The sequence below is a fragment of the Nasonia vitripennis genome, chromosome 3, assembly GCF_009193385.2.
Source record: "Nasonia vitripennis strain AsymCx chromosome 3, Nvit_psr_1.1, whole genome shotgun sequence".
Classification (NCBI taxonomy): domain Eukaryota; kingdom Metazoa; phylum Arthropoda; class Insecta; order Hymenoptera; family Pteromalidae; genus Nasonia; species Nasonia vitripennis.
Window position 1 is genome coordinate 16,139,438 of NC_045759.1, and position 18,582 is coordinate 16,158,019.

General features: G+C 48.4%; 1 pseudogene; it reads right to left on the reverse strand.

Annotated features, from left to right (window-relative positions):
• Positions 1–13,361: 13,361 nt before the first annotated feature.
• On the reverse strand, positions 13,362–13,480 carry LOC116416990 (annotated as a pseudogene).
• Positions 13,481–18,582: the final 5,102 nt, after the last annotated feature.

Consider the following 18,582-nt stretch of genomic DNA (forward strand, 5'->3'; position numbering starts at 1 on the left):
GCTATCTCTTGACACCCATAGGAAACTGCTGTACCGACTGTGCGCTTGAATCAGGTGCAGCTATTGTCGCACCTGAGCTGTCTTATCAGGCGTCGTTCATTAGACCACAGACTGAGCCCTCAGACCAGCAAGCTTTCTTTTCAATTTAATAAAATCAACTATTTTTACCACAACCAATTTGTGCACCGTCGAACAGCCAGGCAAACAGTGTACCTAGTATCTATAGGTGTACAGACAGTCATTACATTCATTCCTCGCTAGCTGTACCGATTACATCTCGTCGACCGCGTGTTACGCGATATTTTACTCGGAGAGCTGCATTATCAACTCGCTCTCTTCCCGCTCCGTGGATTCGCGACTGAAAACACAACGCACATCTGTTTCGTCGATAAGGATCGATGCGGTAGAAGCGGTCATTGAATTAATCGCATTTTTTCGCGGCCCACAGCTAATAAGCCAGATAGAGAGAAAGAGAGAAAGGAAGCTTATTCGGGGAGTAAATGAAAGAGGCCGATATTAATTTGCATTAGTTTAATAGGTGAGCGCGCGGTTTATGTATAGGTACGAGCGAGAGAGAACGAGCGCGCGCACAGTTCGCCAAGCAGGCAGCAGCACTGCGAGAGAGAGAGAGAGGGAGAATAAGGTCACGCCAGCCGTGAGTGAATAATGAACGCGGTTTATCTCCGCGGAGTAACTAGCGGTGTTCGTGTAATGGGGACATTCATCAACGCGATCTCGCATCGCCTTTCCGTTCGCGTTTAAGGGCCTCTTGACGATTTCTGCGCACCACCGCCAGCAGCCATACGTACACACGTATAAACCGTATATACCTATACACACGTGCGCGCTGCTCATCCGCCGTTCCCTCCTCGCTCGCTTTTTTTTATCAACTCTCTTTCGGCGCGTGCGTGTAGGCACACACACATACGCGCGCACTCTCGCTGCCTTCATAATTGATACGTTGCGCGCGTGCACGAGACTCATGCGCGCGGGTATAGAGTAGCCGCGTTTGATCACCGAGATTTATCAGGGAGATTGAGACGTCCGACGAGATGGCCAAACAAGATAAATTTGCATTTATTTTATTTCGCGCGCGGCCGCGCATAGCGAGTAATTTATTCGAGGGTGTCGAGAGAGAGAGAGAGAGAGAGAGAGAGAGAGACAGAGAGAGAAAGAGAGAGCGAGAGAGAGAGAGAGAGAGCGAGAGAGAGCGAGCGCGAGGGAAAATTTATTCGCTCGATAAAATGGGGAATATATCACCGCGCGCTAATAGATTTCCGGTTTCAATCCGCGCTCGTCTCTATAGGCACACCGCCGCGACTGTTTTTCGTCTCGTTCGAGATTTCTGCTTCGCTGTACTCAGACGTCGATCAGTGAGCGGCCGTTTCGGAGACTTTCCAAGGCGAGATTGTCCGGGTATACCCTGTATCAACATCCGATAGCGAAATAAATCACATAAATCCGCGTCTATTTATGCCCGCGACGTCTTGAAAGTGGAAATTAATGCCGCATTTGCCTGAATAAATTAACGCACGCTGTTATATACACGAATCAATGCTTTGAATTACAAATCATTTTCGATTTACTGCTTTTACAGCGGATCAGCCGACTGGTTGCGCGCAGAGAAAATGTGACTAATTAAGAATTTCGAAATGTATATTCCGTTCGCGAAGTGGCGATATTTCATACAGAAATTTCAGTCACGGATCTCTTATATACGAGAGAGAGAGAGACCATTAAGAAATACACACTCGCCGAAGCATGCATTAGTCATTAACGGAGGCACGTTAAAAAGATAATCGAGATCCTTCTTCTTCCTCATCGCCGCGTGGCTAAATTGGCTTCCGCTACACACCCGGCAATTCTCGAGCCACTGTTTTATGAACAATTAAACTTCCATGCGTCTTCCCTTTCCGTTTCCCGAAGCCCAGCATTACGAGCTGATTCTAAATCAAGCTACCACAAAGGGGTTGGCCTGGTCATTTTATCTTTTTAGCCCACTGGAAAAACAATATCACCCCGGCATTAGCCAGTCCATGAGTACTCACTTTCGGGCTGATCAACGTCAGTCAGGCTCATGCCAAATGGCAAATCATCGGCCCGAAAGCGAAATGTGTACACAATACGCGAATCCCCCTGGCGTACATTAACGCCGCTCGCAAATTGCAGGTAATACACTCGAGCCTAAAAAGAGTGCCGCAGTGGAGGAAAACAGCAGCAGCCGCAACACACAACACTCTCCGCTGAAAAAGCCAACAACAACTATAGAGCTGCGCAGTGTCGAGAGAGAAAGAGAGGAGGCAAGAACGCGAGCGACGAGGTAACTCGCGCGCGCGCGGAGCCATGTTATTACCGCCCTTTTCGCAGTGCGGGCACCTCTGTAATTATGATTTTATTTTTATGGACATAAATTATACAGGCCGCCTAGCTGGGTCATTATATGGCATTTTAATTTAAGGCCTGTAGACATAATGGTAACCCCGGGCTGCGCGGCCCCGTCGTCATCTCGCTCTCTCTCCCTTTTCCTCACTCTCTTTGGAAGTAAAAGAGAGAAGGAGAGAGAAGGAGGAGGTACAGGGCGCGAGAAAGAGAGGAAGGAGGCGGCGAAACCCCGGATCATATGATGTATACCTTCGCTGCAGCGCTATATCTACAGAGCGCTACTTTATGACAGCTGTTTTATCTCGCTTGCGCTCCCGCGCGGTTCCCGGCTTTTTCCTCGGCTCGCTCTCTGCTCCGCAATGTTTTACGATGTTATTAACTGGGCAGAAGGTTCAAAATGTAAATAAAAAATTGGGTGACTCGCCTTTATTCGAGATTCAATAAAGTATCCCTCGATCCATCGGAACACAAAGCGCGATCGGCTGCCCGCCGGGCGGAAAAGGATAAATACAGACGTCTAATTTTCGACTCAAAGTGACTCCTTAATCCCGACCCGATACAGAATTCAGTCTTTCTTTTTTCTCACCTCCGGCGTCGATTCACCTGCTAACCGCGCCGATGCAGCGAGGGAAAATGGCGCAGAGAAAGAGTAGTCCCGAGCGCGTATAAAAAGAAAATGAAAGAGTAACGCGAGGCCGAGGTTTGATTGCTTTTTGTTGACGAATCGGACGAGGATCAACACGTTACAGTAGTCGCGCGTACAGCATTAGCTGACGTTATACCCGGCTACAAGCGCTCTCGGCGAAGCACCGAGCTGTCGAGCTGCCGCCGCGCTGTCAGTCTCCTGTCTGGTTGCTGTCTGTCTGTCATTCAGCCGCCACCGCTTCTCTCTTTCTCTCTCGCTCTTGTACCTACATGTGCGGCTGTACGCGAGAGCGTTCCATCCTGTGCGCTCCTCGCTCTCGTTATTCTTTATCTCGCTTTCGTGTCACTCGCGCGCGAAAAATGTGCGGCTGAGAGAGAGAGAGAGAGAGAGAGAGAGAGAGAGAGAGAGAGAGAGAGCAAAAATAATTCGATAATCGCGTTTTTACCATTCCCTCCGCGCGCGCTTGCGCTAGGAATTTCGCGATGCATTAAGGCAGAGCGATATCGGATTATTTATCGGATGAAAAGCGCGCGCGATGTGTTTGGCGTTTGACGGCTCGGTTGGCAGAGCGAATTTGAATATCGCTGAGTTGCGCGATTGATTTTTTGTTCGTTGGTCGCTTTTAACGGCGTTTGCCTCGCGCGAAACTAGAAAATTATTCATCATACACACTCTCTCCCTGGCGTATACTTACAAATGGCTTGTAATTCGATTCAAAATTCGCAGCATTAGTTACAGCGGCGCGATTCGCGCGCGGCGTCGGTCGGTAGCTATTTGCATATCCGGTTTATGTTTCAATCCAGTTCCATCAATATGAATAAACACCGTTAGCGCGCCAGAAGAGAGAAAGAGGTAACACGCGAAAGTAGCCTGAGCGCATCGGCATTAATATGTATTGGCAATAAATCGATGTCGATAGTTAAAATCTGCCCTTCGGTGCGCGCGCGACAGTGTATGCAGTACGTACATACGGCTTCTCTCTCTCTCTCTCTCTCTCTCTCTCTCAACGCGTCTCCACGTCAGCTCGTTTGTATAAAAGTTCAATTTGTATATGTAACTGCGCGCGCGAGAGATGCGACTATAAATATTGCGTTACCCTTTTTAACTAAGATCGTAAATCCGCATGATTTACGGGGGTGCGTGTGTCGCCCGCGAGAAAGGGGGCGAGTATAGCGGCCCCCTCTCGGTTCCGCCTCTTCTGTATACTCGATGCTACATACGATGTTCGTAAACGGCTGTCTCGCGCGGACGCGCTGTATATTTGTGACTTTAACGCGTTTTTCGAATATCTCGCGCGCGACGCGGCCGAGCTATTTCGCGACATATCGCACGCGCTGGTTTATACTACTCGCGGCCTATTTCGCGCGGTTGAAAGCAATCCGACAGCGGGTGTACAGTGTTTTTTACGACGTGCGTATATATCGTGCAATGCTCTCTGGCGACGAGCTCTGTGCGATTTAGTGTTGGAATGCCGGTTATTAATGCTGAAGTTTTCGGGTGTTACTGAGTGCGATGATGTGTGGAAGTAGATATATTTCCGAGAAGCGCGCGGGGAACGGTGTCGCGCGCTTGTGAAAATATACGGAGCTGACTTGAATTACTCGTACAATATGCAAATATACTTTGGGCTCGTAATTAAGTCTTCGATTTTCGAGTACGCGCGCATGGGCCGTATTTCAAGTTGACTGAGAGCAGCCAGTCGAAATTTCCCCACTGACGAGCGACCGTTCGCGCAGCGTCCATAAATCTCGAAAATATTTATTTCCTCGCAAATAACAGTTTCAATAGAACTATCTCCGCGAGAGCGCCGGGTAAAAAGGAAGACAGCTCTCTTTCTCGCGCGGCGAAACTGATACAAAGTGACGTAAAAATTTATCGGCAGCCCCCTCTGCTGCCGCTGATGGAGGATTTACGTGCCGATACACGAGGAAACGGTGTTAATCCGAATTATGGACGAGAGCGGAGCCCACATAAATCGCCGGGCAACTCCTCGCTCGCTCGCTGGCGCGTTTAACAAATTGCTCGAGTGCTGGTAGTTCGCCCGCCCTATTCGTCTCTTGCGATCCGATGCGGAGAAAAAGAGCGAGTAGAGAGAGGGAGAGAGAGAAAGAGAGAGAGAGAGAGAGAGAGAGAGAGAGAGGGAATGAGAAAGACCCTCGCTCTCTCGTGTGCGGCACGACTGACGTCGGATTTCTTGAGGGTGCAAAAGTCACTGGCGCATTGATTTTCCGGAAACCCTCCGCTATATACATGGCAACCGATGCTGGCGACGCTGCTACTTTTTTAACAAGCTCAATGCCGCACGCGACTTTTTTTCCCTTGCCTTGAGAATTGTATTCATGATCGTGAATGAGCAGTGCCGTATTAGATGCGATAACGTATGATACTATTGTCGGAATGAAAAGTGCTTCACGCGATAAAAATTTGGTCGTCGGTTACTTTTGAATTCCGATACACTCTATAAAATCACTCCCACGCAACCGCATCCACGAATACCCCGCTACGCAAAATTAACTCTAACATAAACAGAGTCGAGCGCGCGTAATTCAAAAGCTCGAAACACGCGCTTATATTCGTCTCAGCAGTAGTCTACAAGCCTCGAAAGATTGTACAGGCGCATCGAATGAAAAGTCGAGGCAGCAGTCGCCGCAAGACTTTGACAAAGCGTTCGCTGGCAGACGACAAATGTGCGCGACGCTGGGCCGAAAAGCAGCCTCGCCAGGCAGCTCTTAATGACACAATTCATTCTCTTTTATGAGCCGCGCGACATTATACAACGGCGACGCCGACAGTCGGCAGGATCCCCGGGACATCAAAACTCGCGATTCACGATCCGCGCAGGGGCGACTGCGTCGCATTCCTGCCTGTGCTTTCACTCCGCGACAATGCGCCGCGTGAATTAACCTCGCGATACGCGGAGAACGACGGCTCGGTTTATTTTGCGCGCGGTGCGTAAATTTCAGCGACGAACGACATGTACTCGGCCGTTCACAAGGTTCTTTTATTGCGCGTTCTTAATTTTATATCTTTCGGCTCGACATGTCTATTAAGATTCGGTCGAGGGTTAATGTTTGTGGAATTTATCGACTGTGTATACAATGTTACAAGAGTGTACTCTTTTATCACCGAAATTAATTAATCGAGACTACGTGCATTACAAATCCCCGATACTAAGACAAACAAGCGCTTATAAGTACCCGCGAAGCTTCTCTCGATCCATATATGCGCGCCGTGAAAATAAGTCGCACTTTCTTTCCCTTGACGCAGTCGCGAACGCGTCCCACCTTCTCTTCTGTCTCTCTCCGGAGAGGTTGACGTACGAGCGAGTCGGGCTCCGCGGGCGCGTAACCAAGATATACGAGCGCCTTTCCCGAAAAAGTGTGAAGGAATTATGCTTCACAGAGTAAATGAGATGTGACTGCGCCGGGACATAGATCACTTGGACGCCGTCCATTGCGCTCTCGCGCTCGCGGAGAAATAAATACGATCTTTTTGCAGCAGCAGCGTCGGCAGCAGCGCAAGAGCGAGAACGAGAGTGTAAAAAAGGATGAAAGCGCGCAGGGGAAAGGAGCCATCTCTTCTGTCTTCCTCCTTGCTCGAGAAATCGTCGCGGCGACGCTGCAGCCCGCATCCCGTGGTAGCACATCTTTCTAGCCGACACCGGCCCGAGAAAGACCGAGAGAGAGAGAGAGAGAGGGACTCGTTCTCCTTCTGCATCGCACCTACACGAAGCCGCAAAATAAATTGATCCATTACTCAGGCGAGCAGTCATCTTCCTTTCTCCCTTCCTTCCTTCCTTCCTTCCGTCCTTCCGGCTTTTCTTACATTGAGCACACCAGCCACTGACTGAGCGCTCGCACTCTTCTTCGGCTCTTTTTCCCGTATTTGGACTCGCCGTTTCTTTTTCTCTTCCTCCCGCACTCGCTCACTTTTCTCTCCTATCCGCTACCGCTCGTCCGTGAAGGGGCTTTTTCTATGTGGCACGACGTCCGAGATTCGTCGCGAAGCGCGCTATTAATTTTCCGCGCTTCGGACAATGGCTTTCGGAGGACATCTGGCGACATGTGTTACACGCTGCACTGTGCAGCTCGGATATTGTCGGAGCTTTTTGTTCTTTTTCTTGCTGCAGCCGCGAGGTAGTTCACGTCAACCAGTTGCAAATTGATATCAAACAAAGCCAACCTCCGCGATGCCCGCAAGGCAGATCGTCGCGTCGGCAACAATCCGCGAGAGATGCAGCGCGCGATAACTCAGCGCTGATTTACAGCGCCGCTTAAAATTCATTAGCCGAAGCGAAAAACAAGCTGTACACATGTAGCAGCCGCAATAACCGAAGGATAATATATCCCGCGCGCGTCTGCATTATCGCGGCTTTTCTTACACATAGCTCTCCAGAACATCGGACAGGAGCGCGCGGCACGTAATGATAGCACTAAAGGCCGTACGCCGAGCGAACATCATCGCGCGCGAGCGCGACTCCTTTAACGAGCTCCCGTCGCTGCCGGCGGGCCTGACAAGACCGCAGATTCATCTCGCTGCTATATGACGGCGGCGGCGGCGACGGCGATGCCGATTAATATGAGGAGCCCTGTGCGCAGTCGGCTCATCAATTCGCTCATTATAAATGCGCGCGCCGCTGTGGTCAGCCGCAGCGGAGCTGTTTTAATTGATGCTCCGGTGTCACGTTCACAATTTCGTTCTGCTGTTTGTATAAAGCGCGAGGCGAATTCGCAGCCGGTCGTTCGTCCTCCAGACAAATTGGCCATTTGCATAATACCGTTATTTATTAAAAGAGTCCGAGGTGGCGCGGCGCGTCGGCTCGTTAGGTCTCCGCGGGTGATTTGTTTCTTCATTCGCCGAAGGAGGCAGACTAAAAAATTGCCGCTCGCTGCATCTTTTTCTCTCTCTTTCTCTCTCTCTCTCTCTCTCTCTCTCTCTCTCTCTATCTCTATCTCCGCGTGGCAGCGTTCCTTTTAACAAATGTGTATTCGTATGCATTAGTGCGCGGCTCTGCGGCTTTTTAATTGCGACGGGATACGCAAACACATTTGTTACATGAAATGGGATAGAGAGCTGGGTGTTGAATGCGCGGACGTTGTATATTACATGGGGATGCGTTGATTTCAACGCGCGGGCTGCGCTCATTTTGTCCTCGACTTGATACGCGTCGACCTGATCGTACGGTGATATTTGTTTAAATTCATTGCGGTGGGCGACGTTAAAAATAATACGCAAAAAAGTAGTGTATTGCTCGATTAACTAAGTGATTTATTGCACAAGGGTGCATAATGAAAACACTACGAAACCGAAAACACAACCGAGCAGCCATAACTCTCGGCGCATAAGCACACAACTGCAATGAAGCTTAATACTTTTAATGACGTCATTAAATCGTTATTTTAAGCAATTAAGCGCGAGCGTCTTGTGAAATCGGAGCAGCAACAGCACAGTCGAACTCTTGACCAAAGTTATACGCGATTAAAGATCGCGTTGTAAATTAAGAAGTCAAGCAAGTATATGGAACCGGCGGCGGCAGTGGCGGTTTGAAAGAATGATTCATGCGAGAGAGACACGTTGGGCTGCCGCCGCTGCAGATGGTGCACGTCATCTTGAATGAACCGCTTATTTATCGAATGTCGCGTGTAATTAATGGCCGCGATCGAAGTGCATTAAGCAAGCGCAAGCCCAAGCGCGCGACTGTATCGTGTTACCCATTAAGCCGTGCGCACTTTTTGACAGGACACAGCCAAGTGCTCCTTCATCTCGATCGCTCGACACGGCTTGACTTTGATATGCGGACGACCTTAAATGAAGTGTTAATAAGTCACGTGTATATGTATACACGCAAGCACACCTTAGTCATGCTCTGCGCAGGCTGTATCGTGATGTAAGGGAAAAAAAGAACGCGGTGCTAAATTTAGCGTACACGGAAAATGTTGCATCGAGTTGACAAGGAGAGTGCCAGGCCTTCCAGGGATCGATTTCCAGCGAACAGTGACAGATACTTCATCGGGTCGGGTGATGAAACGCTTGTATTACATTTTGCGTCGCTTTTTCTTTTACTTTTTGCCTCGACAACTTTTTCCGATGAAAAAGTCGCCGCTGCGAACAAGAAACTAAAATACCAACACAGCTGAAGTTACAAATAACAAAGTGCAGAGAACAAAAAGCCAGCCCAACGATTTCCGACTCGCCAAAAAAGTCAGCCGCCTGCAAGAACCAAGCTCTCAGATGATAATCCGCGTATAGCGCAGCAGCCGCGGCAAAAAAAATTTCGCGTGGGTGGGCAATTTTACGCGCGACAGTCATCGAGGACTCGACAGGCGAGCAAAGAGAAGAGTATGCAGCGTAGCGCGCGACACAGCTCACGCCAGGAACGTTTTGCGCGAGAGAGGCCAGGCACCTGTCGGCTTCAGCGGAAGGATGACGTGGCGAATATATACACACGCCGACACTAATGCCTCTCTTCGCCCCCGTGCGACGCGTTATCGCGAGCTCCCGACAGCACTCGTGAACGATGTCTCACGCGCGAGGCGTCATTCGAAACCGTCCGCCGCCTCGTCTCTTGAATATTGCGAGGAGGTGTATATTTTCTGAGCGTGAAGCGTCGTTAAGTAATCGGGTGGACTTCGTTCGATACTTTTTGAACTAAATTTTGAGAGCGAACTGTGCGTTTGAAAAAAGGGTCCAAAAATCCGAGAACGCGTCGGCACTGTATATAGGCATCCCCCTGTCGCTCGCGCGTTAACTTTTGGCTTCTAATTCCGGGGGGTAGCAGCCGCCGTATCTTCTTCTTCTTTGCCTTGGCGCATCAGACACTAGGCACTTTAGAGCTCGCATGAAATTACGACTCGCGTTCCGCTCTGTCAGTCGTCGGAGTAAGCACATAATCCAATGTCCTCGAAGATCGTAACTCGTCTGGCGTCGCGTCTCTCTCTCTCTCTCTCTCTCTCTCTCTCTCTCTCTCTCTCTCTCGGAGTAGGTACAGCTATCGCAGGCCTGTCGTCTTCTCGCCTCTGCTTTTACGTGAGTATAACGATACGTATGCGTGGAAGAGCGACAGGCACAGCCCGAACCAGTAAACTTGTCAAAGTTTATTATTTCGCAGCTCATTGTCGTGACGACGAGACTAGGATATAGCGCATCGAGTTGTTGCTGCGTTGGGTGGCACGATGGATGATGCAGCCCGACGAATGGCGTGTTTTATTGGCTAGTATTTTTGTTAAGGGTTGTTGTATTGGGTGTGTGGAGCAAGTGGTCGCTGAAAGTTTTATCGTTGATGATAACGATGACCTGTGACGTAGATTAGTTGCGCTAATCGTTATTTTAAACGCGATGCAACGAGTTTACTTCAGAGTAGCCATTCCGTGAGATCAAGTAGAAAGTACCAAACACGGTAAGACCAAGTAGTTTGATTTTTTTAGATGCAACACGATTCCCAAACATCGAGATTAATTTTCAGAAAACTGAACTAATTCTCAGTGGAACACATCCGTTAAACTTGGTCAAAACGAAAAGGACTAATCTCTCGACATTAATCCGAATCACTTGAACTGCATGGCCAAAAGCGCAAAGATTTATGCCACACGCGCTCGATTATTAAGAGACATCATTAGGAACGACATAACCAAGCAAAACCAGTGGAAAATCTTCAAATTTGGCAAGCATCCATCGATCCGGTCTAGCCAACTTCGCATTCTCCGAAAAGCAAGGGAAAAAGCTCGCGCTCACGACCTTTACCAAGGTTAATCTAGTGGGATCGTCATCGGCGAGCGCCAAGCGCGTCTTCGGTCTCGCACTCAACGCGGCAAGCCAAGCGCGCGAGCTATGTTACGGGCCGTGTTCTTCTTCGTCGCCGCCACTGTCGTCGTCGTCGTTGTCGTCGTCGTCGACGTCGCATTCATCGGCTGACTTGGACCAAGTGATGAAGTGAGTGCGGAGTGAGGCCTATTTTTGGACAGCGTCAGCGAGCTGCAACAAACAGCCTCGTAGATTTCGAGACGCGCGCGCGCCTCGGGAGAGCTCTCGACGGCACCGAAATACACACGAGACGAGTACTTCTAAAGCAGTACTTGGGTCGTCGCTGTCTGCGTGTGACTCTGTTTATTTAGGGAAGCACTTGATTTGTAAACGAGTGATTCTACTTATCGGAGCGGCTATTTTTGCTTGTATCTTATATAACTAGTAGCTCAATTTTCACAACGGAACCATCCGTATCTTACGCAAGGTTATACATTCGCTCACTTTATCAGCGTGAGAGCAACTAGAAAGACATAGCAGCGCGTATCAGTCAGCCGTAGTATAATACATAAGCCGGACGGGCGCGGTAGATTGTACAGAGGGACATTAAGGTAACGAAAGGTTTCATCACGCGAATGCCCGGGGGATTTGCAAGGAAATGGCCTGCGGATGTCAGTGGCAAATGATCGCCGAGAGCCGGCAAGGGTTGTTACCGGAGGGGGTTTGGATTGCTAGCGAGCGAGCGAGCGGGTCGAGATGCGCTGTAATCGACCTCATCTGTATGCATTCTGGCGGCTGTGAGTATGCCTCTGAATCGAGTGGAAACTACGGAAGATCCGACGTGCACGCCACCCGCACTCGGGGACTGTATGGTCGTAGCTGCAGCAGCAAACGAGCTTCTATAAACTCTCATCTCTCGAAAGGGCTTGCTCTTCATTCGAGAGCGAAATGACGGGCTCGTTTTTTCACTTTGATGGCTCGCGAACTTCGGAATAAGCAGAGTTTTAACAGTGTCCAGTTTTCTTGCTAAATCTTTCTTATATTTTGGGTAAAAATACGTCACTTCGCGGAAGTACACCCTAAACCTATCGCGCGTAAACAGAGCTTTTGAAATACGGCGCTCTGCGTTTACTCAGCCAAAGTACACTAAAAATCTTCAAAGCCACGAATGTTCGCCATCTATACGCGCTCGAACAACTTATCATCAACATTAGCTGCACTCTGCCTCTCGGACAATAAAGCCGAAAGTGTATTTACAATCCCCCCAAGAAAACTCCATCAGCTTAACTCTCGCGAGTATAACGGCTCGAAAAACTGTTTTTGTCGCTCGCCGCTGATAAATGCGCCGCATCGTCACTCGCGCACGGTGTATAAGTTATTTCGCGCCCGATTTGTACACCCCGCGCGGGCGCATCAGTTCGGTAGCTCCGAGAATAACTCGGGCTCTCGTTAATTAGCCGATGCGCGAGCGCGCGTTAAAACCGCCGGGCTAAAATCGCTGCCGCTGCAAGCGCGCATAATCGACAGCGCGCTCGGTTTGACTTTAATGCACCGGGCCCGCTTTATGGAGCCGCGTGATTTTCTGCGGTTCGGCGAATCCTCCGCTGTATATACATATACACCGAGTGTGTACGCGGAGGACGGCGGGAAGCGTTATGAAATTACTTTGGGGCAGGCAGCTGTCGCCTTTCTTTCTGCGCCGCTCGGGAATTATGACGCGTACGTGCCGCACACACGTGCGGGCATTAACCATCCGGGAAATCGCAACAGTATATTTCTTTGTGTGCACATAGCGGTGAGAGTGCAGAGCGAGAGTCAAGCTGCTGCTACCGTAATTTAAGCGGAGCAAAGCGTACGAGAGCAGAGTGAACGTTTCGCCTGCGAGAGATTCGAGAACTGAGAGTCAGGAATAGAAATGTTGTGTGTTCTTGCTGTAATTATAGTGCGAGAGAGAGAGAGAGAGAGAGAGAAAGAGAGAGAGAGAGAGAGAGAGAGATATGCAGTTTGGAAATGCGCGCCGCCGGTGAAATGAGCGTGGAGTGCAGTTGAAATTGAATATTTTCTGATGATTTTCGTGAATGTATCAGGGCGATAGGTATACTGGATGCATTAGTGTTGGTTCGATCGATCAATACACGATCTGTGCAGCTTTGTTTAAATTTAATTTTAATTCTTCCGCTTTATATGAGAAATTTACTTATATTGACTGTGAGCTACAGGGGTATCTTGATATATTATCGCTTTTGAGCACTTATACTACTTAAAACTAACAATCATTTGTATAATCATCAGAAATCTACGAAGAATTAAAGCATAATTTTCAGTAGAAATGGTCGTGCTCCAATGACCTTACGAGATTACGATACCTAACCACGTTTAGACTTCCTGACTTAGACGCACTACATGAGCCAATCACGTAGCGTATATCTTGAATTCACAACATCCGGTCATAATTTTTTTATATAAGGAAAGGATAAAAGGATAATAATAGAGAGTATCAATGATTACTTTCATCTTTTGACTAAGACAAGTAAAAATTTTATATGTTACAAGTTGAATTAAAAAATCAAAAAAAAATGCCAAAAAATTGGGGTACCAACGGCACGCGGGGTTCCCAAGCGGTCACCCATCCAAGTACTAACAGCGCCTAACGCTGCTTAACTTCGGTGATTGGACGAGAACCGGTGCATTCAGCGTAGTATGGATGTTGGCGAGTTACAATATCCAAACAAATTTGAAAAATGTTTAAATGTTAGTAAAATCTTTACAATATTCATGACCCTAAAGGACAAGCTTGAATATGATACATAACACAATGATAGTAAAAAAACAACAACAAATATTAATTTCACTCACATGTCAGCCAAAAATGCGAACGGAGTACAAAATCAGAAACGAGCCTTCTCTCCGAACAAGAGCGAAGGAAGAGAGAGTAAAAACACGCCCACGTGACAGTTTATTGTCGAGCATTTGAGAATACACCGAATTTACTGCCAGCAGCTGGGGCCTTTTTTCTCACTTCACAAAAATTATTACCTCTCGAGCATACACAGACACATACACACATACACGAGAGCGCATCGCATCGAGAGCACGCTTTATGCGGCAGGACGTAAAGTACATCGCATTTTTGCCCGCCGTCAGAGAAAGAGAGCGAGAGCGAGCGAAAAAGAAAAAAAAGACGGTTAAGTGGAGGCGAACTAATGGCAAACACGACTCGCCGCGCGGAGAAAACGAATGTGCCGAATTGTAACGGTTAATGGAGCGAAAAGAAGACAAGAGCTCTCGGGCTCCTGATAAACGATCCGCGATATATTTCTAAGATCGTGGCCGCGTCTCGTTTATCGACGCGGAAACGAGATTCTGGGAATTGCGAAAATTTCCTTAAGCTCTAGACGGATATAATTGAGTTTATATCGCGGCACTTAGTCGCGCGCGCTTTTTTACTCTTCTCGAGTGCGAGTTCTCCTTTTTTCTTCTGGCGTGCGAGAACTGGTTCGAATTTATAAACGGCCGCGTAAAATATTGGATATCAAAAACGTGTTAAACAAGTTTTGCAAAATATTACGAGTTTAGAGTGATAAATAAGTCCGGGGAGAACGCGCCTCGTAAATAATAGTTTTTACCACGGCGATCAAAGAAAGTATCCGCGTGATCTATTTCTCCTTAAAATCGAGACTTTACAGCTTCTCGTTTTCCGAGTGAATTTTTTTCGTTCACTGAGAAAGTAACGCGTTTATAGCGATCGAGGAAAAACAAAAATTCTACGAGCCCTAAAGTCGGCTAAATATAAAAGTGCCCCTCTCAACGTGTGTACCGCGTATATAAAGGAAGTGTTACCATAATTCAGCGCTGACAGGTTCTTTCATTAGTTTTCTTAATAAAATTGTTTACGAGAGAAGTTTCAGGGTGAAAGGACCGGCATTGTTGCAAGTATAGCATAAAATTCGTAACGTATGGCAGTACGTAAAATACTTCGCTTTCAGCCACACCACTCGTAAACATCAAAGAGAAGAGAGAACGTGAAAAGCGGGACAAATAATGATGAAATACGATGTTGTTTAGTCCGGCGGGCTTAATGCGGTGAATAATTGATAGACGGGCTTTGATGAACATTTTTTAAATTCGCGTTATCAATAATCCATACAAAACGCGAAAATTTCTCATGAAAAATTCATTTTATATGCTCGAAAGAGAGAGAGGGAGAGAGAGAGAGAGAGAGAGAGAGAGAGAGAGAGGGAGAGAGAGAGAGAGAGAGAGGGAGAGAGAGAGAGAGAGAAAGCTCGACGGTTAATCATGGAAGAATTATCTGCGCTATAAGCATCGTCCTAAAGAGTCGAGACATTATGAGAGAGCTTTCGCTCTCGAGGCTTGCGGTGCGCGGCGCAGCTATATAAGAATATTCCGCATACCTATTCTAATTTGGCGAGGGCGTTAATAGTTTGAGCATTAAGAGCAGTCGTTACGGGCGCTCAAGCCTGAAGCTACGATGTTAATGAGTCGCTTCATTTACATCCCCGGCGAGTTTCCTGGCCGCGAAAGCTCTTTCTCTTCGCTCCATCTCTCTCTCTCTCTCTCTCTCTCTCTCTCTCTCTCTCTCTCTCTCGCGCGCTCTCTCTCTCTCTCTCTCTCTCTCTCTCTCTCTCTCTCGCGCGCGCGCTCTCTCTCTCTCTCTCTCTCTCGCTCTCTCTCTCTCTCTCACTCTGGCTGCGTTCCTCCTTGCCATGTATTTTCTCGCTCGCTCGCCTGCTGCGGGTTTCGCTGCCTCGGCATAGACTTACGGCCCGCAAGCTTACGGCGCCTGGGTTAAACGCATTTACCTCTGGGCCGCCACACCATTACTGAAATAAGATTGTTAACAAGACCGTAGCTAGTTTACGCGTAGCGTCGCCCTGGACACGGAAGATCGTATCGTTCGCACAGAAATTAAATAATATATAGTTATCTCATTAGGATCAGCTTCGTTATATGGTAAACTTACTCTGGCTTTTATTGCACTATTTATCTCGGCGCATTAAGTTCACTACATGAATAACAAAGCTTGCGCGCTCGATAGCAAATCGTCGTGGAAAACTCGTCGCTGTGTATAAGTATACCCATTAAATCCACTACATAAATAACAAAGCTATAAAATTAATGGAAAATCGCGCCGGCAGAACCGTGCTTTTTCTCTCTGGCAATGCGCATCCCTCCTAATCCAATATATTATACACAGCCAAACAAACGCGCGCGCGCGGATCTCTCCCCAGGCCGATAAAATATGATATTTTACAATTCCGAGGCCGTAAATCCCGTGCCAGACCAGAAGAATAAACTCCAGTAAATTTAGTCGCACCGCGGCGCGCGCGCGGCCTCAGTTGATAAAGTTTCAGATATTCCCCGATACACACCGCCACGGCGGCGCGAGGGCAAACAATATGAAGCGTATATAAGTGTATACGTCGCGTTCGAGATATTTCTCGCCTAAGCTCTAAAAGCCTTATTCCCTTTGTCCCCTTTCCCGCCTCTCGCGGCCGGTTATGAATATAAATATAATGGCCCCCGGAACGTCGTAGTGCGCCGTATATACGTTTCTTCCGAAAAACAAGAGACGGCTGTAAATAATGCCTCGCGCGCACTTGAACGCATTCTCCAACGCGCGAGAGTCCAGTGTCGCGCAGAGAAGAGAAGAGACTGCTGCCGCCGCAGCAAACCGAAAAAGGCTTGGAGGAGGCGGTTCGCCGCGGCATATTTTCAGAGCGCGCGGCTTTTTACGTGCGATAAAAATCTGGCGGGCGAGACGTTGTCAGGCGCGCGTTTCGCTGAATTTTTGAGTGATGTGCAGTAGAAAGGACGCGAGGATGGCGGTTATTGGTTAGATTGTCGCAAGTTTATTTAAAAAATTAGTGACAGTTTGCCTGTTACTGTGTAGCAAAGCTATTGAAATTATATTTTACGACGCAACATTGTATCTCACGATTTCGCAAAAAGAACGCACCACAAGCGAATATGCTGTACATAATTTCCTCGTTTAATCGTGTCGAATATTTGCACGTTTTTTCATCTCTCGACGACAGGCCACGTTATTTCTTAAACCGTGATTATAGCTGCAGTATCACGAGCCGCTGCAGGCCGTAAGAAATCCATCCAAAGCATTAAAACTTAATAACAAGTCGCGCGAGTGATATTTATTATATACTCTCCGCACCGAACACACACACACTCCTCGTGCAGATAATGACACTCGATAAAGAGGCGAAAAAGAAATGGCTCAATCTTCGTCGGAGCAGCCACATATATCGCGCGCACGTACTCCCATATAACCAGTTGATTAAGCGCGCCCGTGCGTATGCCTTCTCGGCGGAGATTACTCGCGGTAATTATACGAACAAACATTGATCCACTCGATCACATCGATCAATTACGCGTGTGTCCATCTTCCTCTTCACTCACTCTCGGATAGCCCGCGAGAGCGCAACGATCCGAGCAAGCCAGCACGTATACACGTCTAGAGAGAGAGAGAGAGAGAGAGAGAGAGAGAGAGAGAGAGAGAGAGAGAGAGAGAGAGCGTAGCACGCGAGATTGGGCCGATCGGCCGCAAGGAAGTGATTGCAAATGATGAACGATCCGCGGATGCAGATGATAAAGTGACTCCTCGCGTTGCGACACGCCAAGGAGGAATATCGATGGAAAGACGCCTCCATCCATCATTCGGCAGCCAAGTGCTTGCCTTGCCTGCCTTCGTCGTCGTCGTCTTCTCTCTCCTTTCGCTTCGAGGATAATCGCCCCGAGTTGACGCGCGAGGACGGAATTTCGCTTCCAATTATCGCAGCGCTTTCGGTTAATTATGCATCGACGTGCATCGAAGAGCTGATTCTTATCTTTCAGCTTGTCGAGATTAAAGCTGTACCCGCTCGGTCGGCTGACATGCAAAACGCTGTGTAATTTGAAGTGCCATGATCGCCGGTTTACGCGTGCTTTTTCTTCTTCCTCCTTACTATATACTGTCACAGACGCACACGTCTGCAACGCGAGCAGCGAAGACGAGTCAGCGATAAAAGTCCGCCGAGCTGTACTACGATGCATAGCGTCCGAATGCATCGTAAACGTTAGCTCAGTGGTTAGAGCACAGGCCTCTGGCTCTCGGGTCCGCGAGTTCGAGTCCCGTCGTCTACTTTTTCGCTTTCGACTCTGTCTCCTCTCCGTTTGTAACAATACGCACGCACGCGATATCGCGGGACGTTATTAATATCTCGTCGGTGAAAATTTATTATATAGAGTTATATATAGAGTTCGCCGCATCGAGCGATATCGAAAGCAAATCGAAAGCTCTCGTTCATTTTGCCGATCCAGCGATAAATTTCCGGCGATCACGCGTGTCTCCATCCTGAAAAAAGCGTCGAAACCACACAAATTATCCTCTCGCGGCTCTCGGAAAGAGTTTGCTCGAGCGGGCGCGCGGAAAGCCCGTTAATCGAGAAAACGCTGAAAGCAGCCGCGTGAAATAATAGCTATAAATATCCCCCTTGACCGAATCTTTACCGCAGTGCCGATAAATCAGACACTCCGCTCGCTCGCTGCACTGCACACACTGCACTCCTAAGAGATTCCAGCGTCTAGTCAGGTGCTTGCGCCTCGACACTCCGCTTCTCCATCGGCAACTTCTATCAACGTTAAAGCACGCGCGGTGCAGCGGATCAGCATACGTCGCGCGTTATTTACAATTGCCCGAGGATTTATGCCCGGCTCACGGGGAGTGTAACGCATAGCTCGAGGGCTGGAGACCGAAGAAGATATAGAGCCGCTGCCGCGTCACTGTGTGTATACGAATGGGC